General features: G+C 37.0%; 1 protein-coding gene across 1 annotated transcript in view; it reads right to left on the reverse strand.

The window, feature by feature from the left end:
* Positions 1-26,468, reverse strand: part of LOC120632130 (paired box protein Pax-1-like) — a 35,435-nt gene that overhangs the window by 3,295 nt on the left and 5,672 nt on the right. The window lies entirely within an intron of this gene.

Here is a 26,468-nt window from a genome sequence, read left to right on the forward strand (position 1 = left end):
TAGTAGGTAGGGTATGCTATTAGTAAGATTTTCGCGAAGTATATTTTTTTTAGAACAATGATCATGTTTCCTTCTTCAACGGATCATTTACGGTTCAGGCTATTAAATTATGGAACGCCTTGCCGTTAGATATCCGTGAGGCACAATCGATTGGGACCTTCAAGAAACTAGTGAAGGATCATTATTTGTCTCTTTCAGCCGAACATCGCTGAAGCGAATCATTTTAAGTGTGTAATTTGAATTATTTATGTATTTCATACAAATTGAGGATGTTATATGTTATATATTTATATAGATATTTATGTTATATATTTTATTTGTATTTATATGTAATATATTTATATATATATATATATTATAGTTATATTTATATATATTTTATTTGTATTTATATATTTGTATAATTTTTAAATCTTATTTATTGCACCACCTACCTCTTTTCTATGTTTTTTCCTTTTACGCCATTGGTTGCCTGGAAGAAATCGCTATGTAGCGATAAGGCCACCAAATTGTACTCTCTTGTTATGTATTTATATCTTTGTAACTACTTTTTTTTCTTTGGTGTACAATAAAAGTGTATTCATTCATGTTTCCAATTTGTATTGATGTTCTTCTTCTGGTTTCCGCAGAAAAGGACCATCCAGATTAAATTTCAATTTCTCAAAGGGCTATTCAATCACTTCCACTAATTCGTTGTAATTATGATAATGGATTTAACGGACCAAGCAAATGCTGGTAACAATGTAAAAGTCAAAGTCAAATATTTCTTTATTCAAATAGGCACATAGACTTTTGATGCGTTGATTACATACAAAATGTAAACATAGTAGTGAGTTGTGATGGCGTTAACTACATTACTTAAAAATAAAGCTACGAGGGGTCTAAGAAGAAGCCCACAACAAACTTAGCCGTGTGTTTTTTTTGTTATCAGAGTTTGAATGCCCTACAAAAGACCTATGTCCAGCAGTGGACATCAATCGGTTGATTTGATGATTATAATGAGGGCATACATTTTACGGCCCACAACATGTGCTTATCAAAATCTAAGCAAGCTACTAATCTTCAAACACTGATTCCTATTCGAAATGATTCTCGTCAAACTCGGTGCAAGTAAGAAGGTGGCATAAAAATCTCTAATGGATATTGTTGTTATTGATATTCTAAAAGACTAACACGTTAACTTTATCTTATTAAATCATCTTGTTTCTTTGAAAGCCGATCGAGAAGCGAGCCACTTTAACAAACTATATAAAGTGGGAGTTTGGTTCCACTGAACCTTCACAAAAGTCACCCACAATGTCACTTCAAAGGTGCGTGTCGGGTGTCAGACGAGCCGGCGGACGGTGCGCGGTGACGTCATTTCGGCATGTGTCCGACGTTTAAAGGAATTATGATTTGTGTAGCTCCGAGAACGCCGGGGTTTTATTAGTTTGACAGATTTGTGCTTTTATTTATTTCGCTGCTGTTTCATTTAAACTTTATTGCCTCCGATCGATAACCAGCGGGCAGCGACCCTGCTTTCTTAGTTCAGGGATGTGGGCTCGATTCCCATAACTGGAAAATTATTGTGTGATGAACATGAATGATTTTCAGTGTCTGGGTTTTTATGCATAGGTATTATTCATCAGTCATCTTAGTACCCATAACATAAGCTACGCTTACTTTGGAGCTATATGGCGATGTGTGTACTGTCGTAGAGTATTTAATTATTTAATACTAGCTGTTGCCCGCGACTTCGTCTGCGTTTGTTTTTGTTTTTCGAAAGACATGTGGCATTCAGTTTAGGTGTAGATTTCAGAGTTTACTGAAATTTTTAAGTTCTGTATTCTTATATAAAAAGGTAAGTAAGTAATTATTTAAATCGATTATCATTTGACGGCGTAAAAAATATGAAATAAAAATATGGTGTAAAATCTTCAAACGAAATTCGTCCCCTCTCCCAAAAGAACTGAGCTTTTTCGGGATAAAAACAAAAGATAAAAAAACATCCTATATTATTTCTAATACCTTCAGGAATATGTGTACAAAGTTTCATGATGATCGATTAAGTAGTTTTTGGACGAAAGCGTAACAAACAAACTTACATTCACATTTATAATATTAGTAGGGATGGTTTCAGTGATAGAAATGAGATTCTCATGGTTATCTGTTCTTCTTCTGAAACTTAAGAGCCAAGCTAAGCTCTTGTCGGTGTAGCATTTTCGAACCTACTCTATCCATGACCCCTCTTTTACCTCTATATAAGTAAGTCCCCACCCAAATCATTCGTTTTATTTGTCTCACAAAAGCGAGTCTCGGACGTCCTCTCTCCATCTACTTTTCCCTCAATTATTTTTGCGATAAATTCATCCATCCATTCAGCACCATGTTCATTCTATCTATCTATATATATATAAAATAGAAAGTGTGTGGGTATGTTCCGTATAGGCTCCGAAAAGGCTGGACCGATTTCAATGAAACTTTCAGGGAATCTCTGGATTGACCTGGCGAGTAATCCTGTAAAGTTTGGTGACTATCGGCAACGGAGCACTCCTATTTTTGCACTGTCATTGTTGGGTGTACATGGGTGTAAATAATGATCTTCACCCGCTCGAGAAGAGAATGAATACGGAGAGAAATAAATGATTTAATATATTATGAGACTTAAATTAAAAATTTAATGATGTAAGTTTATTTTTTAAATAAAATAAAGCAAAATCTAGCCCGGCGAAGCGGGCTGGGTACGCTAGTACGTTATAATAACTTGATTGTTGTCCATAACTTGTTGTCTTGGCCTCCCGCGACGCCGGCATCTTTGATGTCCCGCCTGCCAATCACGGCACTGGTGGCGCACGTGTTGTGGGCGCGGCGCCTAGCTTCGGACATCTCCAAGCCTAGCCTCGGCTGGATACGCTAGTCTGTTATAAATTCTAAAATCGTTCCTTGTTACATACAAGTTTAAAAGCTCTTTATCTTTACGTAATATAAAACCAAGTCGCTCCGGCCCCTGGTAGGTACGCTTAGATCTTTTAAAGTACGCAAGGATTTTAGTGCAGTTTGCAGCAAAAGATGGAGTTATTAATTAAACTAACAAGGGCTATATAATAGTTGATGATAATAGTTGTTGATCACAGGAGATGGTAGTATTCGCGTCATACGACACCTGCGGGAACAGGGGTTGTGGCAACTGTGGCTGGTGTGCCAATTGGAACGGAATTTTGCCTTTTTATGCATTTTTCTGTTAAGAAACTCAGTGCACGCCACTGGTAGCCACAGACAGCAAACGCGGTCAAAGTCAAAAATATCTTTATTCAAGTAGGCCATAGGTCCTTCTACCGCACGAAAATAGTATTAATATCAGCAGCATACCCCATAGTAAAATCCCTGGATATGACCTATGACCAGCCTAGCAGTTTCTACGTCGCTCATATGACGTATCTTCTTTACCGCATAGGCAGCAAAACTAAGCCTGTTCGATAAATTAGTTACGGTGAAAATATGAAAATAGTGCTTAATTTGCTATCGTCCGTGAAAAGCAGGATAATCTGTATGGTGTAATTTATAATTTCTTCAATCCTATAAGGATTTAAGAAGATTTCCACACCAAACAGATTATTCATACAATTATTCATTGTAAAGTCAACATCTCCTGAGGATGCTCCGGTTTCGGAGCGAAACGTGCGTTACATTGCCGAAGATCTGTTTGTTTTGAATTATACCATACAGATTCTCCTGCCCTTCGCGGACTGTATAGCAAATTAAGCTTAATTTTTATAATATATCATGGATTTCCGCAAAGTAACGCGTGCTTCCAATACGGTGAAACTTATAAAAGTTAGGGTCTTTGTGTCAGGGGTTGATAAAATGCAAAAACGTAAGTTATAGCGCTAGTGTTGCAGTCAGGGTTATGTCCGAAGCTAGGCGCCGCGCCCACAACACGTGCGCCACCAGTTCCGTGAATGGCAGGCGGGACATCAAAGATGCCAGCGTCGCGGGAGGCCAAGACAACAAGTTATGGACAACAATCAAGTTATTATAACGTACCCAGCCCGCTTCGCCGGGCTAGATTTTGCTTTATTTTATTTAAAAAATAAACTTACATCATTAAATTTTTAATTTAAGTCTCATAATACATTAAATCATTTATTTCTCTCCGTATTCATTCTCTTCTCGAGCGGGTGAAGATCATTATCTACACCCATGTACACCCAACAATGACAGTTCAAAAATAGGAGTGCTCCGTTGCCGATCGTCACCAAACTTTACAGGATTACACACCAGGTCAATCCGGACATTCCCTGAAAGTTTCATTGAAATCGGTCCAGCCGTTTCGGAGCCTATACGGAACATACCCACACACTTTTCTTTTATATATATAGAAGATTGATGACTGTTGTTACACTTCTGCTATGATACACTACACCTACGGGTGTCAAACGCCCTTCTTATTCATAAAACTGAATTGTACCTACTAACATAAAATCTATTAATAAAGGGCTATCTAGGATATCATAATTTTATAAACACTTTTTTAAAAACCAGCTTTTGTTATTATTTGACAATAAAACCAACGAATTTATTTATTTAAATAATTGAAATCTTTCATATCAAAATATTTGATGAAGACGAAAACGAGCTCGTTTAAAAGCCAATTTCCTATGGACACCTTCCAGGATCAAAAAACTCGTCAATGCAAATCAAACGAGCCCAAATTCAATGGGGTTGTGTAGTTTTATTGCAGAGCTCCTATGGCCACCTTCCAGGTCCAGCATCCGATCAGCCACAGGTCCTCATAATATTGCATAGTCACGTAATATAAATATGCATGCAAAAATTCAGCAAGCCGGAAAATAGGTAAAATTTAACTTGCAAGATTTCATTACAGACATCGGAGCAGGTGAAAAGCTTGTAAAATATAAATAAATCTAAATCGATGTCCAATAAGATCATTACTCTAGGAAATCAAACGTTATTTTACACCAATAATAATTATTTAATAATAGGTACTAAATATAATTTTGAAACAGAGTTTTTTCATGTGTAAGTTTACAGTGGCCAAAAGCGGACGGGAAGAGGCGTGGCGACCCAAATACAGATGAGCTTTGAACTGCTGACTTCTTTCATGGGTTATAATATTTCAAATTAAGTGCTTTTTAAACTTTTATGAGCAGAAGAAGACTGATTTTGCGGCCGCTGCGTGAGGTAGCTGCGCGACACGAGGATGTGGATGAAATAATGTAAGTTTTATGAACTTGAAACAACTAATAATATCTTCATGAACATATCAACTCTTTACCGGCCCAATACAGGGCACGCACAAAATAAATAACATACAGGACCCTCTTTATGCTATTATTGCATGGAGTGCATTGTGTACAAAAACAGTGAACGTCCTGCGTACATCTCAATTCACAACCGCGGAATGTTGCTAGCTCACAAACCTCTCCCATTGTATGGTAAACGTTTAGAACATTAGAGGTAAAATTACTGTCAACTGCTAATTGGAACGAAGCGACTAACCGCCTGTGCCAGAAACACTACCAAAGTGTAGTAGGTTTTTATTAGTTGGTTACACGGTTTCTGTATGTTCTTAATTCTCTGCGGGTCTGCACACACAATGAGAAGGGTTTACGCCGTAGTCCACCACGGCCCAGTGCGGATTAGTTATGCGTAGCAGGAACACCCGATATAGATAGTGCGTTCCACAGCTTAGCATCGCCTGAGCCGAGGTTCGGCCTCACATGAGTTCGCCCTCAGGCCGACGATCCCTTCGCTTCTTAGAGCCCTAGGATTCAAACTCTCCCAGGCAGAGCCCCATTCCGAGGCTAGCCAACAAGCCTGCGTTACGCTGTTAAAATCAATAGACTTAATCAGCTACACAAAATCCGAAAAAAAAATACACCTTAGCGATTCGTATCAAAAACTTGGACGAAAACGTTTCGTACGAATTGAGTAGTTGACAACCGCGACGTCAACCAGAGAGATACCGCTGTTTTGTGGTAGAGTGACGATGGAGGTAAAATATTGTGAAGTTCCTGAGCACACTCCACGAACAGCTTTCCCTGGCATTCGACCCCAGCGACTTAACGTTCCGGTACGGTGTCGCGTAGAAACCGATTAGGGGTTTGATATAACTGCCATAGCCCAAGTATGTTTTCTCTTATTAAATATACTACGACATTACACACATTGCCATCTAGCCCCAAAGTAAGCGTAGCTTGTGTAAAGTGTACTAAGATAGCTGATAAATATTTTCATGAATAAGCTCCCAGATACTGAAAAACATGAATGTTCATCACATATACATTTTCAAGTTTTCGGAATCGAACCCACGGCGTTGGAATCTACTCAGAAAGCAGGGTCGCTGCCCACTGCTCCAACCGGCTGTCTAAATATATATTAAACAAAAACAATGAAACATTTTTTACGCTAAGCGAAACGTTTTTACTTTCGCTAGCAATAAAATTTCAATATATTTTGTCAAAAATCGTACATAAACAAAAAATATAGGTAGGAATTTATCCGTAAAATGTTCTGATAGTGACACGTGATTACGTGCCATCAAAAACCTATTTTATTTACTCACGTTTCTTTTCAGTTCTAGTTTAAAGGAATTCCACAACAAAGATATTCGACTTATCTGAAGAATAAAGAATCAAATGAATGGGAATAAAGTATAATTTCAGGAACTGTATTTTTAATGAACCATTGCCGCCTTTGTTCTTCCTAAAACTTCGGCGTTTCAAACGAGAAAAGCGATATATTTGACGCGATATGAAACCGCTATGAAACCTGTGAAGTGCTACCAATTAATGACCGTCCATCGATATACATAGACTAAGACATGTATACAGTTCAAGATTAAAACAGTTTACAAAAAATTCTGTATTAAATCTCAAACCTGCACTAACTTTTGATTTGACCTTAGACTGGGAGAGTTAAATTCGATATGTTTAATGCCAATGAAACCCCGCGAAATGGGGCAATGAAACCCCGCGTATCATTGCCCCATTTCCAAAACACCACTTTACTTGAATTACACACAACTCTACTCTCGGTAACTCGATAGTTTATTCAGGCATACCGATGTTCATAATCATCAAATAAATTAAAGAAATATGGTATGTATGTATGGTAGGTATGTAGTAATAATGATTTAAGTAAGTTGAAATCATCGCCTATAAAAACAGAGCAACACTGCGCTGGGCATGCAAGAAACATGTCCGGCATAGTGCCTCCTTAAGTCCTAAGGTAGAACTAAGCGGGGTGGAAGTAAAAGTTCTACCTTTTCGCGAAATCCTACTAAAATATGATATAATATGACTTAGAATTTGGTGTGTAGTAACGGCAGATCAGAATACTGTTGTCACAAACCCTCCTCTTCTCACGGGTGTTGTAAGGGTTGACTATGGGAATATCTCGAAGAAATGGCAACAGCATGCTCTGTGTACTACTAACATTTACTACCCGTCTGCCCGGCGTGGTGATTATGACTATGGGTGTTGAGAGGCCTTTAGTCCAGCAGAGGACTGATATAGGTTATTGATGATGATGAGAATTGGCAATTGTGCATTATGTGTGCATCTTGGATACTTTATATCAACGTGATCGTTATATTCGCCCAAAACACTAGTAACTGTCAACAGCGAGCCGTCAAAGGGGCATCGTAAATTACGCGCGAAGAAAGATATTTCCCGCCTTGCGCTCTTCTCTTTGTCTGATGCAGTGTTTTCCGAATGGTGCTATCTCGCTCCAAAACCAATTAGTTAAGACTCAAAGAAACCGATTCAAAGAGACGATTTTATGTTGCTAGTGTCGGATCATCGAACATCGATAATAATTTAATTCAAAAACCGACCAAATAATTCAGGAGTCGATTAAACTGCATTTTGATAAATTCACTACCTAATACTTATAGTATTTTTTTAAATTTCAATTGAAATATAAAAATCACATTACATAGATACCTAAAAACTCCTCATAATAAATACAATTCGAATGTCTGTTTGTAATGTCAAAATATCAGTTATTAATTTAATTATAACAATAAAGATTGTTTTAAATATAGTATTTCTGTTTATTCCGGCTAATCTCCAAAATGGCTGTACTGATTTTAAAGAGAACTTCACAGGCAGGTAGAGGATTATACATCGGTAACGAAAGCTATTCACGCCACCGTCCTCGTGCATGAGACAAACGTCCGAATTTTTTGAAGATGTCGCGTAGAAACTGTTTTTAATGATGTCGCGTGGATACAGGACACAGTTTTTGCGTACATGCTGTACACAGATTATATAGGACTCTAGAATACGTCGATTTAATAATAAATAAATAAATATATTACGACTAGTAAGCGTAGCTTGTGCTTATGGGTACTAAGGAAATTGATTTATAATAAGTATACAGAAAAACACCCAGACACTGAAAAATATTCATGTTCACAAGAACACACACACATTATCCAGTCGTGGGAATCGAGCCTACAGATTTGGACACAGAAAGCAGGGTCACTGTCCACTACGCCAGTCGACAGTGAAATCGTATTTAAATCTATCCCGTACTCACATCACTAAAATACTGATGTCGTTGCCGATGTGAACATAAGTCGTAGTACACTCTTGCCTCTTAAATAATTTATACGCGTTTAAAGTTTCATTCCTTTTATTATGCTCAAAGATTATACGAAGGCAGCTACTTCCTCTGTACTTTTCGTATATATAGCTGTGTTTCGTAAAGCTGATGCTCACTTGGAATACCGTAGGTCACGCAGACTTAGCCCAAAACGTTGGATAACCGCGGGAAGGAAATTTGTACTGTACGGTTGTGGCTTGTGTTTGTGCTTCGATACGGCGGAGAATATAATAATAATATTAGCCTTTATTCAGATACTTTTTTTTTTTTTTCCAATATCCACCTATTGTACCTTTTCTTATTTTACTTAGTGTTTTTTTTTGTTCTAATTCTTTGTATTTGGTGTACAATAAAGTGTATTTTGATTTCATTTGATTTGAATCTAACTTAAATAATATTATCAGCAACTGCATCACTTTGTCTAAAGATAAAGGCCTAAAGGGATCTCTGGCTTTCCTTGAACATATTTTTCCTGCTACAACTTTGAGTTGGTCTTCACATCTTTTATATTCACCTCCTCGTCTTTTTTAGGGTATTTGAGGTGTGATTAACTTACTCCATTTGTCTAAATGTATCTTGTTGCAATGTATGTCCTGTCCATATCCATTTATGTTCCTAGTAGTAAGAGTGACGTCTTCTAGTTATGCTCTTAGCCTTATAACCGTAAGCATACATGTTGTAAAACAGGTTAAAGATAAATGCAAAGAATGTAATCTCGGAGAATACGAAAGAATGGAAAACCAGATAAGGCAGGCAAGAAACTCTTACTAATGATCATCATCAATAGCCTTTGACAGTCCACTGCTGGACTAAAGGCCTCTCCCAAGGGAGGTTTGTCCATAATCACCACGCTGGGTAGACGGTGTGGTGATCGCAGTAGATGGTATTAGTAGAACAGAGGACGCTGTGTCCGTTCTCCATTATGTTCCCTTAATCGCCTCGTACTACATTAGCGAGAAGAGGATTCTTCTTTGTCTGACACGACTCAAAGAAGAATACTTCGACAAAGGTCCGAAGGAAAAAAAATGCCTTTAATTAGTAACTTCACAAGATTCGTTATTTTCATTATTAATGCTGATACTCTTTGCAATCTCGAGAGAGAGGTTTCTCGAGCTTTTTTGACGACCTTCCTGGCGCAATGGCTGTGGTCATGCAAGTCTCATGTCCAATTGTCCCTGCTGCAGCGGACTCGATCCGCAGCAATTTAGGAATTAATAATATAAGAATTTCCTTAGATCTGCTCTGGTGAGAGGCCTTAGTCAGCGATATAGCCGATTTAGTCGAGATTTTTCGTTACGATACCGAGTAGAAACACGATAACGATAGACATTGAGATTGAATGTATTGTATTTATTCAAATGTTGTATTTTATGTATTGTATCCATTCATGTGATTGTATGTATTCATTTGTGTTCAAGGGTTTACTTGTATTAAAAAAAGGGTATCTAAGTAGATTATAATCTCCGAATTTAAGGTCGCTTGCTATCAGAATTTACATAAGAGTGATATTTACTGGGGCTGAGGAAAAGTTGAATATTTAATCCTCCTTAAAACTTATAGTTATGTGATTATAATATAATTTGCTACAACTGTGAAGAAAAACATCGTGAGGAAACCTGAACGCCTGAAAGTTCTCCATAATGATCTGGTCTAGCGTGGTGGCCTAGGGCCTAAACCCTTTTCATTGTGGGAGGAGACCCGTGCCCTTTAGTGGTCCGGTAATAGGATGTAGAATGGAGAATAGGGAATGAAAGTTTGTATGTAATTTTAAGTATTAAAAATTGTAAAAAGGCAAAGTCACGAAAGGGCAACCGCTAATCTTCAGTTTAAAAAGCTCTTGTGCATTAAATTAACTTCCAAAACATTATACCTTTTTAATATTTTAATAATACATAGATTAGCTTCAGTTTAAAAAGCTCTTGTGCATTCAATTCACTTCCAAAACATTATACCTTTTTAAGTGAAGAAGTTTACAGGCCTCTGTATTGAAAAAGCTCTTTTAAACAATTTTTCTGAAAATGTGACATGACACGCCAGATATATTTATTTTAACGTCCTCGCGTTTCATATTTACGACCGCAAACACTTGTCGACAAAAATATTAATTGGCATTCCGATAAAATAAATTCTTGAACAAAAGAACCACATCATCAAAGAGCGTGAAACATAATATATTCTGATATTATGACAAAAGTTACGACACACTCAATTTTATAATTTACAGCGACTCGGCCGTGGAATGGATGAGACAATTATTTGATAAGGTGACTTTCGTTATTGTTATATTTTTGTCGTTTTAATAATATTTTGAATGTTTTGCTACTTATTTCTATTTACGTAGTTCGTTAAAGCATAATAGTATATGATCCATATTATATTAGTACCTATGATAGGTACTTAAATAAAGTTTTGTGTTAAAGATAATGTCCACTTTTTGTTTTTTTGAAGTTATGCTTCTTTTGGCGCGATTTTAGTTTTTCTAAAAAAGGTTTGTTAGTTGACTTTGAATAATTCAAACAATACCTTTTTTCTATTGTTAGTGTCGTTTTTTCTACAAACGTAGAATATAGCGAAAGATAAAATTTTTGAAAACATTTTTATCTTGTTACGCCAAAGAAGTATAACTTCTAACGCGTTAACATAAGTACACAATTTTTTTTTAAATTAAAATTTCTGGTTTTTTTTCCGGTGGGAAAACCAGAGTGGGACTGTAGGAGGCTTCCGCCGTAGCAAGTTACGACCCAACTGACAATGGATGTCACGTAGAGAGGTTTTTTTTTATATATGAATGCCATATACCACAGAAAGATTAGCCCGCTAAAATCTTAGACTGCATTTTTACTTACCATTAGGTGAGATTGCATTCAAGGGCTAACCTGTGGCAGCAAAAAAAAGATTAGGTATTCACAGTTACCTAAACCTAAATATTAAATTCCGGTCAAGGGAAGTTAATTCATTGACATTTTCGAACTTTTGAAGACCATTTGCGTCACCGCATTCCTTATTCCTAACAAAATAGAGCTTAAAATAACAAAACAAAAAGTGTACTCCTTACTTCGTAGCTTGAGTTCGTAGCACTGACTTTTGTTTGACTTAGTCGTAGATATTAAAACGTCAGGTTAGTTTAACAGAAATGTCAAAATATATGGTGCCAATTGGCTAGTTATCGCTTCTATCTTGACTGTAATCTACAAATCCAATTGATGTAGTGGCTAGTTGCGTAATGAAAGGTAGACTCCCAAAGCAATTTTCAAAATGCAGATGTGTGAAAATTAATTGTATGCAAGGCGCAAAACCGAACAGTTTGGTGATTACGATAAATAAAATGAGGAGCATGCGTTGCTTAGGCAACGAATTCCCAAAAAAAAAAGGGTGTGTCAGCTCCGGCGCACGACTGGAGTTTACTCCTTAAGTACGATTGTCGAAACATACACAAAAAGAGTTTATTTAGCTGAATAAAGATTGAAATACATATGAAAGGGTAAACTAAAGATCCTGTGCAATTTATTCACACACGGCGGAAGTGTAACATCTTAAAAGTAGCCTACGGGAGATTGAGGTGGATGTAGAGTATCAGAACTATTAGGATAAATGTAATGTTTATTATTTAACTTCCATGGTAACAAGATTAGAAAAAAAAATGTATAATCTCACTCTGTCCCATATATTTATGTGTTTGTTTCTTCTTGGTAACTTAAATAGGAAAAATAAGTTAATTAAACGAAAGCGACGTTGCGTGTTTGCGCATGCAAAGCGAAAACGTAACGAGGTCATTCATCAGTAGATTTTACTCCTCACATTTCTCTCATACAGGGCGCCTTATATATGAAAATCGATTCTTAAAGAGTAAACTCCAACAATTTTCAACACGCTGCTCACCCGCCGAGTTCGCTGGCTAAAGTAGCTAGAAGCTCCAAGAGGCATAGTTTTAGATTTACATTAAATGCATGTCATTTATTTAAAAAATTGGCCGCAATGTGTCTAAATAGAATTAAAATAATTGAAAATTTGTTTCTTTAAGGTTTCATTGTGTGTTTGCAGTACATTCATCCTAAAAGAACTATGAATAGCACGTTGTTTTCGAGTTTTTATGAGAAAAAGCCTTTTATCGACTTAAGAAAAAATAGACAAGGTACATTTACGGACGCAGTGCGACTCTACTCGTCAGGTAATTGCAATGAATCTCCTCGGTTGGCCCATAAGGTCGGTAATCGGCCGGCCAAGGTTAAGGGCTCGGCCACACACGTCGAGAGGCCGCCGCCAAACGGCCCGCTAAGTAAACAGCTACTGGCCGCACTGCCCACTTGAGCACTGCTTTGATTGTCACCACACTCGGATTGTATGACCACTGGCTATTTATTGCTACCAAATAGTTGGGTAATCCATATTTTTTTATATTAATATTCTTGTTAATTAAATTATAGTTATGAATACAGTAACATTTCGTAGGATTCTACGAAGTACGGCCTGTGTCTATCAAACTGAGGCGTAGGTTCATGTGGCTGTAAATTGTAATGACACCAGCAACCACTGACTTTAGATCAGAACAATGCAATGCTGCTTAGCGGCAGAAATGAGCGTGGCGGTAGGTAGCACTTCGCCGGAAAACGTAAGCCTCAAAAAGGTTTACTACTACTGAAACTAATATGTACTAATATTATAATGGTAGGCACGTAGTCGGAAAATAGATAGTTTGCTTACTGACGGATACTTTATTTCTGAGAGCTGACAGGTAATTTCGCTCAAATGCTTTGAAATCCAGAAGAGAAATAATCTTCTTGAAAGGGTCTTGGAGAAATTATAACTAGTAAATTGCTAATTGTAATTTTATGAATAGGTGATAATGATAACTTTTGATAGCTATAAATTCATATTGGCCAAATATTTTATTAAATTGATAAGTTTTTTACAAATACGCTGACAGTTATTATTTAATTAATAAACAGGTGGCGTGCTCTTTGAAGCACGGGGGTAACGTTAATTTTCCTAACTCCAGACTGAAACTTTTTTCCAAAATTGGTAATCAGACTTGCCACACCAACAAGGCAGTTTCATTGGTTTGCGGACAAAACCGTTATTACGTTGTATATTGCGTGTGTTAGCTTTTGTGCTGCGTTTTATACTAATAGCAATCCAGCTTTATTGACGGCCGATTGGCGCAGTTTGCAGCGACCTTGCTTTCTGAGCCGAAGGCCGTGGGTTCGATTCCCACAACTGGAAAATGTTTGTGTGATGAGCATGAATGTTTGCCAGTGTCTAGGTTTTTATATGTATATTCTAATTATTTATGTAATATATTATTCATAAAGATATTCATCAGTCATCTTAGTACCCATAACACAAGCTACGCTTACTTTGGGGCTAGGCGATGTGTGTATTGTCGTAGTATATTTATTATTTATTTTATTTATTTATTTTGATAAATAAAAGTAAATGTGAAGTGGTTAGTTGAAAAACAAAAGTGTGGAACTCAGTTCGAGTCAGCGCGGGCATCAAGAACGGGTGTGTGTCGTGGTGACTAAAAAAAAGAGGAATTAAAGAATTGAATGGTGGATGCAAACAACAAAACAACAACAACAACAACATTTAAGACCTTAGAACTGAAGCATTCTTTAAACTGCCACATTCATCATCATTAGCCTATTACATACTCAGGCCCCTTCATCAAACACGGCCGATTGGCGCAGTGGGCAGCAACCCTGTTTTCGGAGTCCAAGGCCGTCGGTTCGATTTCCACAACTGGACAATATTTGGGTGATGAACATGAATGTTTTTCAGTGTCTGGGTGTGTATATATTATAAGTACTTACGTATATTTTTCAAATATTATTATGAATATTTAAAAATATTCATCAGGCATCTTAGTACCCATAACACAAGCTACGCTTACTTTGGGGCTAGATGGCGATTTGTGTATTGTCGTAGTATATTTATTTTATTTAAAGGAGACAGAAAATTAGTGCATTACCCCATAACCCTGTAACGACGCGGTTTCGCGGGCTTTAACGACTGTTATCAAATGTTACGATAACTTATCGGAACTTTCCGACTCTACACAGGAGTGGACAAAGCCAATTTCCCAAATTCACGCTTATAGTGAGAATCTTTTGGCAGGTTTAATATTTTTTGCCTGGAACCGGAAATCAAACCCCGGATCTCTTAATCTGCAATCATGCTAACCACTAAATGAACTAGCTGTTAATCTTAAATACCTAAGTATCGCAAGAACACAAATATTTTGATCTCGAAAACCGGAGCATCCCAGTACCCTACCACCCCCTTGACAAATGATGTGACATCTCTAGAGTGACGGGTCGTAGCGAGCGTCCAATACGTCATCCCAGCTAAGCCAGCTGCCCTCATTAACCTCTATAAACGGTGAGTTTGTCGCTGTGTTCCGCCGTAACTCATGTCTCGCTAATTATTATCGATACTGGCCCGGCGTGCCGCCACGTGCCACGTGCCATCCCTAAATATGTGAGCCGTGGTGTAAATAAGAGGCCCTTGCCTCGCTGTTCTAGTGGTTAGGATGTTCAACTGGATCACAAGGCCCTGGGTTCTAATCCCGGCCGGAATAAAATTTATAAGGTGTTGTGTATTCTATGAGTATTGGCGGTGTCAACCCCAACACGTAATGCGTCAGTCCCGCTTATTATCACTTATGGTACTAGTCTTTAAAGTCCACCAACCCGCATTGGATCAGCGTGTCGGCCTCAAACTGTGTTTGCTATGAGAGACGAAGGATGTGCCTGTTCTTACAAAAGTTCTTTGGGTTAGGTTAAAAACATAGTTCAGTTATATTTCTGACAGAACAATGCAGGTATTTTTATGTTCCGCAAATATATCTCATTATAGATTTGTTATTATGTTTCTTTAAAATATAACCAAACAACATTTCATATTTTACTAAAAACCATATACCTACTTGAGGATTTCATCGACTGTATTTACACGTGGCGTCGAAATCAAACAATTTAAATAAACCTTCAACTTTGATTGATATTTTTTTTATTTCGTATAGTTTTACCGATAACAAGTACGTATCTATATATTATTATGTCTAAGCAAGTAGGTAGCTGTCATTATCTTAATACACGTGCTTTGAAGTCGAATTTAAACTATAGCAGTAGAGCCAGCATTGCGTGGTTTTGCTTTTACTATATATTTTATCTTTATATATATATTTCTTGTGTGCGTGTGTATGTCACTGAACTCCTCCTAAACGGCTGGACCGATTTGAATGAATTTTTCGGTATGCGTTTGGGCGGTACCCTGGATGGTTTAGATTCACAAATTAGCTCGACAGATGGCGCTGGGTTCCGCTAGTATTTTTATGTAACTGTACGCATCAAAAGTGCCTTCTACACTCTACGTGCCTATTTGTTAAGATAAATATATGACTTTTGGTAGGTACTGTAACAGGTGTGAACTAAACCTGTCTGCGCCCGGGTTCAGCAAATTGAAATAAGGCCCATGATCGCGGACGGCTTAGAGTATTTTTACTTGTGAAAAAAAATTGTTAAACTACCCGCGTCTAAAGTAAAGTAATAAACTTTGTTTGTCCATGTATTTCGAAGTTGGGAAATCCGCGAATGAAATTCAAAATACATGTATCTGCTTTTCAAACTGAGTCACTACACAAACAGAAAGACTACTTTTTAAAAGAGCCTGTAAGATGTCCTTGACACTGAAATATTTCTATACTTTTTAGTAGTAGGTAGTAAAGCTTCTTGTGATAGCTCATCCGGGAAATACATCCCGGTTGCAATGCTGTGTTCCGGTCTGAAAGGCGTGGGCGCAGGTGTTACTAGAGACAATATTACGAGGCATAACTCCTACGATTTTGATACTCTTAACAAAAAAAACTATTATAGTGTAAAAGAATATAGTGACAGCAATATACCTACTTAGTACTTAGTTAACTTTTCTAATTGTATAACAACATTTGTAATTGTATTATTTGCCTAATTAATTTCAAATGATATTATTACTTATTTCTGATTATTGTATTTTTATTCTTTAAATTGTAATGTAATTTATATTTTATTTTTTATTTTTATAAACATTTGCACACTGTCTGTGACAGTCGATTGTGAAGGGTCTGTTTAATGAAATGTGTTCTTGATATGTACCCACAATTTGGCAAATAAATAAATTCAAATTCAAAAATTTAAAATTCAAATTCAAATTCAACGAATTAGTTTGGCCATCCAGAGCAACGAATTAGTTTGGCCATCCAGAGGGGCAATGCTGCCAGCATCTTAGGAACTGTGCCTCGCTGCGGTGGTTTCGAGGACGTTTTAGATTTTATTTAGTTTTTAAATAGTTTATTTTAGGTTATAGTTATGTTAAAAGACGGATGTGATTAGATTAATTTAAAATTCAAATTAAAAATTCGCACTTTTGAAACGTCAAGGCTGTCTGTTTGTATTGACTCTACCGCCGGTTCGGAAGGCAGATTCTACCGAGAAGAAGCCGGCAAGAAACTCAGCAGTTGCTTTTTTCCAACATCAACAATTTACATTTTAACATTCATTTCTCTATCTTGTGAGAGCTGAAAGCGGAGCCGGATGCTTCCAAGCAACCTTGTTATTAAGAAATAAATATTATTATTACGCCTCAGGTTAATGGGTACCTACGTACCAGTTGGAACACTCCAAGCATGTCCTGCGAACTGTTGCTCTATTTATAGGCAATGGTTTCCCACTGGGTGGGCCATCTGCTTGGATCGTCAATTATTACTATAAGAAAGAAAAATAAAACAACGTGTGTGTACTTATTGCACACGTTTTAAAAGTTATACTTCTTTGGCGTAACAAGGTAAAAATCTTTTCAAAAATTTTATCTTTCGTCTACGAACGTACGTTTTTTAAAAAAACCACAATAACAATAGAAAAAAAGTATTTAATACATTGAAAGTTTTATCACACCGCATTATCTAGTTATCTCATTATCGTACAACTCTCATTCCAATTTGAGATTTTGGAATGAGTCCGCAGACTTTGACAATTTAAAGTACACAATCGAAACTTTTTTTGAAAAACTAAAATTTTGACTTCATGGTGTCGGTTTTTTATGACGGGGTGAGCGCACATAGTAAAAAATTTACTCTCATCATTTTTCCCTAACGCGCCAAAAGAAGTAAGTATAATTTTGAAAATACTTGTATGTTTTTGTTTCGCTTACATACGGAAAGTCGAAACTGCAGGAAATTTGTAGGCCACCGGTACCTATTAGTCAAACCAAGACTAATTAAAATTTAAAGTGTAAGCCTTAAATGATGACTACTTATAGCACTCCTGCACAACATCTTGTACCTACGGATTTAACAAAAAGTCTGACTTTTGGCAAGTTGGGAGGTTGGCAAGTTGGCTCGAAGTGATCCGCGCGTCAATTCGTTAGGCTGTGGCAGTTTAATACGTAGCGACCAGCAAGAGATTTGGATTTGTCGCGCTATTCTTAGACATCCGAACACTCTGCGCACAATAATTGCAGCTGCCCTGACCTTTAGCATACCGAACATTCCGCACCAAAAATATTTCGGATTTTTGCGTACCTTTATTTTGTACAGTTCACGGAAAATTAATGGGAGTTGGTGCTGCATGATGCGTATTTTCAAGCTTTTATTTAATGTTGTGTTAGAATGTGAAGACACATTTTGCAGCCTCATTTCATGTCAATCGATTGAACATCAATTTTGCATGAGGCAGTGCGTGCTAGCCAAGTGAATGAATGATCCAAAGATGACCAATTACCCAAATATTTGTGAAGATTAAGCTTTGTTTGCTATACTCCGCGAAAAGCAGGAGCATCTGTATGGTACGGAGTTAATAATGGTACGGAATACCACTTATATATTATGAATGAATAAATGAATGAATGCATGAGTGAATTAATATACTTTCATTGCACACCACAATAAGTGCAAAGAAACAGAAAGTAAAACAAAACAGTGTATACAATTTGACGGCCTTATACCGATCTCTTCCAGGCAACCATTATCTATGTAGTTAAGTATCTCGGGGGATAGAAAATACAATTTGAAAGGATTAAATCTATTTATTGCATAACAACGGATAATAAGTAGGTACAGGACGAAATAAACATAATTTTCAAGCAAAAGACTCTCTTCCAGGCTACAATAATATACACATTTATAACCACATGCCACATATACAAAATACATAATTGAACAGTAACAGAAAGAGAAAAAAAAGATAAAAAAAAGTGTGTTTCCCTCAATGAACGCGGGCTTAAATGTGGCTATTAAACAACTATCAAAGCATTATATTATACTTTGTAACCTCAGTTGCCAACCCATGTATCTGACATGAGTATAATATCTGTTGGAATAGGAACACAGTTACAGAATGTAATGTGAAAAAAAAAGTGTTTAACTTATAAATTGATGGCAACTTAGTAAAGTTTCCAACTTAATAACTGTTTTCATATGTTATCAACAGGCATGTAGTTCGTTACATTTGTATTGGCCCGGAAAATTTGGTTTTTACCGTGTGTTATTTTAAATGTGGAATCTTATTCCTTTTACCTACTTGTATGAAAAATCGTCTTTACATACCCAGAATTTAATTGGCTAATTTTCGAAAAAAAAAACCAATGCCCATGAGGAAAATATAAAAATGGATGTCCAGGATTCAACTGCAGTCGCGTCATTTGTTTAGTTAATCGTATAAAGGCATCCTCCGTTGACAATCGGTAGCTTCACTTGTTTGTCGCCATTACGCGGCACTGTTGACCCACAGGAGCGGCTAATGCGAGCGCAAACAGACACACAAGCGTGCCCCACTCCACTCCACTCCGCTCCGCTACCCGCTAACCGACTGCGCACAAAAAAACCTCTAAACTCCTGCGCCTGAGCATGGGCATTTGAACAATGTAGTAAAAGTTTTTGTCTCGTACTGTCTCGGTCATCTAGTTTTTAGCACGGATTCAGGAGGTTCGGGATTTGATTCCTGGGTCGGACTGAAATTTTTAGATATCGAGTAGTAGTAATACAATAAACGTTGTTAAAACCCCGTGCCTCAAAGAGCATTCAATGTTATCGAGTCAGTCCTCGTTATTATTCCTAATATGTAGTTGTTACAACCCACCGACCTATATTAGAGCAATATGAAGTATCTACGAATCTTTCTTTTTCTCGTATAAAAAGAGGCTGTAAATAGCCTATTTCTTATTGATGATTCGAGTATAATCGTATGATTATTTGAAATAGCAGAACGCGAACTTAACTTGACTAAAAACACTAAATTGTTAAATCCTATTTTAAAAGAGAGCATACCGACATACCTATTTCATTCGCGAAGAACTTTAAACTCTTATATGAGTGTTTAACACCGAGTTACGTAAAATCTGTTTTTATTAAAATGAATAATATAATCATTATGTTTTTTTCCATTACCTTATCAAAACTTATGCATGTGAGATTTTAACCTCGTTTAAAAATAATTGATAATATGTGACAATTTCATTAACTACAATTATGAAAGAATCGGAATGTAGATGAAGTGTAAAAGTGGAATGTAGATGTGGAAGAAGACTATAATTTTCTTTTATTCCAGACAAACAAATTCCGCCCAGACGAAGTGACCGGTAAAGGCTAGTTTAAATTAAAATCAAAGATGTAGAGTCGTAATATCCCTGACATGTGTGTATGTTTGTAAAACTTGACACGAATATGGGCAGCCTTCTTAATAAATATTCCTAGCAAAGGTCGTTACTGCGAAAATGAAATAAATTTAATATAGCTATTGCACTTTACGAAGACTTTCTAGAGATTTTGGTATAAGTAGTGGCAGGATAATGCCTTTCGATCACGCACTGACAATGACACTGGCCTGACAATGTGTCCCCGACTACCGACGGACTAAATAGCTGGGACGCGGGCCTGACTGCTCAGGCTTCTTGGTATATTATGAAAAGCAAGCTAATTTGCTATATTCCGCGAGAAGTACGAGAATCTGTATGTTGTAAATGATAATTTCTTCAATCTTTATATTCCACACCAAACAGATCTTCGACAATGTACCCTCTACGCACGTTTCGCTCCGAAACTGGAGCATCCTCAGGATACGTTGACCATAAAATAAATAATTGTTTAGTTGAATATAGTTTATTTACACCTAGTAAAATCGTAACTGTGTAACTTTTTCAGCTCTAAAGTTTGCGGTAGTAAACTCTCAGCTTGATAAAAACTAAAGTGAACCTCGAATAGCCGCGTCGGCAAAAACTGTTGGCGATGTTGATTATATAAAAATAAAAATAATTGTTCATTTTAATAAAAACTTGGCACGTTTTCCTTTTTAAGGGAGACTGCCTTATGGGAGGCTGGCGCTTAGCGGGAACGATCTGTGCACATTGCAGGCTTGAAGGGGCACTGTGTTCTACATTTACTTAAATTTGTAAAACCTATGGAATACAGATATATGCAGACTCTATCAAGAGGTGATCAGTTCCACATTGCATTTCATCTGCTACAGCTCAGCTCTTTACATAAGCGTAGCATCTATCTACGGAGACGTAGACAGTATATTATATAAATAACACCTAATCTGGATTTTAAATCGCTAACAGAAACATCAACGTAGCTCACAAATAATATTGTAACCTCCCGTAGTGAGGTGACGTTTTCCGAATGTTTGTCGATGAATCGGTAGCGGCTGCACGCTGTTTAATAAGTGAACCCAACCTTAACAGCCGAGAGTGACGTGCCGAGTCGTTGCTGGCACTTCTCGGAGAATGCAAGCTGATCCGCCTGAATCGAGTTGAATCCGAATCCGAATAATAGCCAGTATTTCTCACAAGATGCACCTTTAGAATGAAAGGCCTCAACTTAAACTCTGGCAGATCTTTTGTTATGTTTAAATATCTTAATATTATACATAAATAAACTCGTTAAACCCCACGAATCCACATGAGAGGAGCATGGTAGGTCTAGGCTCTAAAACCATCTTTAATATGATAGACGAGACCTGTGCCCAGCTTTGAGACGTTATTAAGCTAAGGAGGATGATGAAGCTATGATGATGAATGAATCGATGAATATACATTTATTGTACACCACAAAAAGCATCACAAAGCAGCGTATACAATTTGGCGGTTTTATCGTTTCGTAGCGATTTCTTCCAGACAACCAATGGCTAATAAAAACAAATACGGAAGATAGGTAAGGTTGTGCATAGATATACCCGTAGAATACCGTATATAAATAATGTAAACGGTCAATAATTACAAATACTATACAATAATACTTGCAAAAATCTATAAATAGATCACAATACTATAAACAGTTGTGGACAAAGTTAATCTCTGCGGCGACCGAGGAATTAGTTGACTGGGAGCGCCGGGCTGCGGGAGCTAAGCACAAGTTCAAACAACGAGTAATGTTACAAATTTCCTGTCAATTAGTCTGTTTGCAGACCCAATGTTTGTATAAAGAGCTACTTTGATTTTTTCTCCATCCTCTAATGGTCCTTATACTGTTTGAGATAAGGCCGTGTATATAATTTATGTGTATGTATCAGAATTTTGTGACCACAGCTGTTAAGTGTGGGATTACAGTCGCCGATTTGTAAATTATTGTCTACTAAACTTATGAAGGCTTAGTTTAATAGTTGGAATCACTTCGTATCCAATTATTTAGGTAATAATGAATAAAAAAAAAAAACGTGTGTGTACTTATGTACACGCGTTAGAAGTTATACTTCTTCGGCGTAATAAGATAAGAATCTTTTAATTTTTTTTATCTTACGCCTTATTCTACGTTTGTAGAGAAAACGACACTAAGAATAGAAAAAAGTAATTTAATACATTGTAAGTTTTATTATAATGCATTATCTAGTTATCTCATTATCGGACCACCTAGTTTCAGTGAATATAGAAATTGAGGTTGTTCTACAATTGAATCAATTAAACCCGCAGACTTTGACAGTTTAAACTGTACACTATCAAACCTTACAGCCAACTTCAGGGTGCCGGATATATGTGACGGTGTGCGCGCGCATCGTAAAAATTGAGCTGGCGGACGAAGTATTCCCCTCTCACTCGGTTTCGCAACTACCTTCATCCTTTTAAAACCGTGTAACATATAAACAAAGTAACATATACTTCAAAACTTACAAATAAGTCACCATGGAATTAAGGAACTCAAAAACATAAGAATTATTACTTATTAATAAGTGGGAGCAAAATATTATATTTCAACTTCAGGCTCAATATTTACGTATCTAGTTTTATTAGTTTCACAAAAAAAACATTAACTGTAGCAACTAGGCACACAATTCTTATAATATTTGGCTCTGCAAATCATCAGTGTATGTCAGACGATTTGCACACTTTACAATTAAATTTGGGTCTTCCCCGATTGTCCGAGAATCATTGGGGGAACTGACTTTTCTGCTCAGCAGTCACTGCTACCGGCAGTCTTTCACGAACCACTTCTGGGCCACGCCTGTTCGTCGCCGGCCAGACCGGTTGAGGGCTTGATATTCACTGTCAAGAGTACCTCCTCAGTGGTCAATCGTGGTTGTGGTGTCTTAGGTTTAAGTTATCGACATATTTGAGTCTTGTGAATGTTCCAGAGATAGTAAGTGTAATAACTGTCTAATAAACGGCGGGAAGGATAAGAGTTTATTTGGTCGAGGATCGAAGTTAAATTACTATTACAGATTTAGTTTAGCGGAAATCGACATGTGTTTAGAAAGTTTCTCAAAGTCGAAAGTTATTATTTTGACATTGACGGGCTAGAATTATTTAAGACATCATAACCACGCATAACCGTTTTATGACGCTTATAGTGAACTGTAAATTTTTACACACTAAATTCAAGTAAGCAGAGGCCGAGTTAAGATTAATATTAAGGCTAAGTTAAGTTAAGCAACGATTGTTTTTTCAATATATTTTTTTTAGCACCGGTAGCCGTAGCGTGTTTGCGGCTGCTTCCGAGCGAGCAAACAGTACCCACTGATGACGGACAAACAGACGCCGTTTGTTTGTAGCCCCTAACTGTGCTTTCGGCGACAATGGGCATCGACTTTATCTTTCTTTAAATCTTATTTAAAAAAAGATAAAGTCGAATATATTTTTTTGACATCCGACTAAACTATCGCTATCTTAGGGTAGGGTAGGGTATCCTACCGACAAAGCTCAGCGAGTCGCGAAGCTGAAGTGGCAATGGGCTGGGCACATAGCCTGGAGAACTGATGGACGTTGGAGTCTTAAGGTGCTGGAACCCCGCACCGGTAAACGAAGCGTAGGAGGCCCCAACGAAGTGGACAGATGACATCAGGCGAGTCGCTGGGAGCCGCTGGAGGGAAGTGGCCTATAACCGTTGATTGTGGAACTCCCTACAAATGACTTATGGACGGAGTGTACGTCAATTGGTTGAATTGATGATGATGACGGATTAGTTTGGGTAGTCCACCAATACGCATTGGGCCAGCGTGGAGACTAAAACCATTCTCATTGTGGAAGGATACTCGAGCCCTGGGCCGGTTATAAGTTGATATGTTGATGTAGAAAATTTTAATTTTATTTGTTTGATAGATATTATCTTTTATTACTTTTCACTTCATCCTTGCCGAAAACATGTAAATGCATTATTGTATAGAAGCTGTCCACGCGGACGCATCGCTCACACAAGTAGGAGAAAGACAGATGTCGAACGCGGAGGTCGACTGTGCCTCTTTGTCGCACGTTCCGCGCTCTCGCTTGCTCTGAGGCGTTCCATTCAAGGCTTGAAGCCTTGAATGGAACGCCTCAGAGCGAGGTAACGCCGCATACGTCATGTTTTTTCGTGCGTGCAGCCGGCTCCATCGAATTATAAGACGTTGTCACGTCAAAAGTAGATTCTATATATTCTTTCTTTTAAATTGTGTGTTGAAATCTACTTATATATATTATGTATGTCATATATTTATATATATTATGTATATTTTGTATTTATATAGGTATAACGTATATTTATTTAAATTATATATGTATTTGTATCTTTACATTTTGGTATTTATGTATCAACACTCTTGGCACTATCCCGTTCTTTTGCTGTAAGTCCTATCTGCAAAGGTTACCTGTAAGAGATCTCTTGCAGCAATAAGGCCGCCTTTGCATGTCTACATTGTGTACTGTATACTCCTTACTGTTTCTTTTCCTGTATGTTATACGTGCAATAAAGTGTTTCTTCTCCTTATTCTTCTTCTAAACCTCGTTACGGATTTCATATTATAACATTTTTAACTTGATTGATTTGATATTTATAACAAAAACCGAATTAAGTTTTCGTAACTAAAAAAAAATTTTGCAATAAAGTTAAAAGGGCACATCTCAGTTTTTATTATTATTTATAATTTATAGCCGTACGAATTTATATTTACAAGAACTTAGTTCCACACGCGCTAACAGCTATTCACTTTTAAATATACTTACATATTTTTCCCCACTGTAAATGCCGATAAGACAAACAGGCAAATAAGCGAATTCATTATAAATCAGTTACAAATTTTGCTTTTAAAACTAATTTGTTCTCTGATAGCAGCGAGACACCTGATGATATCAATATAAATAAATAATAAATCAGTGATCTGCATAATCAAATTCTATACACAAATAGAACGCGGCGCGAATGTTTATAAAGATTTCTAATTAAAACAGCGTGTTGATAGGGTTCGTACTATTTATTATAATGATTAATAAATAATTAACTAGCGGCTCGGGTCGTCGCGATAAGTGCGCGTAACGATGCTGTAATTAGAGATTTTATCGAATATCGACCTAAACGTGCGTTATCGATGCCTGCGATGTACTTACAACACTAATCGACATTACAAATACCTAAGTTCCGCAAATATTCAACAATATTTAAGTAACTACTAGATATAACTTGGCGCTTATGTATTTATCTATAGTTGAATGACCAAGCTATATTTTTTTCTTAATTCAGTACAAGTTAGCTCTTGTTTGCAATTTCACCTGTGGTAAGTGATGACGGCACGTTGCAGGATGTGAACAAAACATTAAGCTATTAGAGTGACGCAAGTACTCCGTGCTATCAAAGAATCTAATTTATTTTCAATAAGACTCATTAAGCACGCTTTAATGGCAGCTTTAGCAATAGTGAGGCGAAGTTATCGGTTATCGATAACCCTTGCCGCCCCGTGAACCGCGATAAACCTCCGTCTTGATGCAGTAGTGCGCCAGTGCGCACGACCGCAGCCGCTTTAAATATAACATGGTATATATTTTATCGATAAGTGATGTTGTAAACATGCTTTTAACACTATTCAATTCATTGTCTTGAGGCTGTTTAGCTGAATAACTTAACAAAGTTGAACCAACAATATTGCTTCATTAAACTGTAAAGAAAATAGCTACGGAAGTTTTTAATATAAATGCTAAAGCCTTCGCGGTAATTATTTGATTTTAAGAGATGACATTTAACTAATTTTAGGTATATTCAATATTTTACAATAATTCTGGTTTTAATGTATCATTCCATTACCGACCCACTACAGAGGACGGTCTCCTCCCAACGCTGGCCCAGTGTGGATTGGAGGACTCTACACACCTTTGAGGACGCTATGTGGAACTCTTAGCTATGCAGTTTCCTCGCGATGTTTTCCTTCACCGTTTAAGCAAGTGATATATTAATTACTTGAAACGCACATAACTTAGAAAAGTTAGAGGTGCGTGCTGGGATTCGAACTCGGCCCCCCGAAAGTGAAGTCGAGCTCCTAGCCAATGCGCTATCACCGCTTCAATGTAGAGTAAGTATAATCTGACAAAATATTACATTTAAATAGTGTCTAATTAATTGTGTAATTCTGTACTACTTTTGTATTTTATAT

Source organism: Pararge aegeria, chromosome 19 (genome assembly GCF_905163445.1).
Source record: "Pararge aegeria chromosome 19, ilParAegt1.1, whole genome shotgun sequence".
Lineage (NCBI taxonomy): Eukaryota > Metazoa > Arthropoda > Insecta > Lepidoptera > Nymphalidae > Pararge > Pararge aegeria.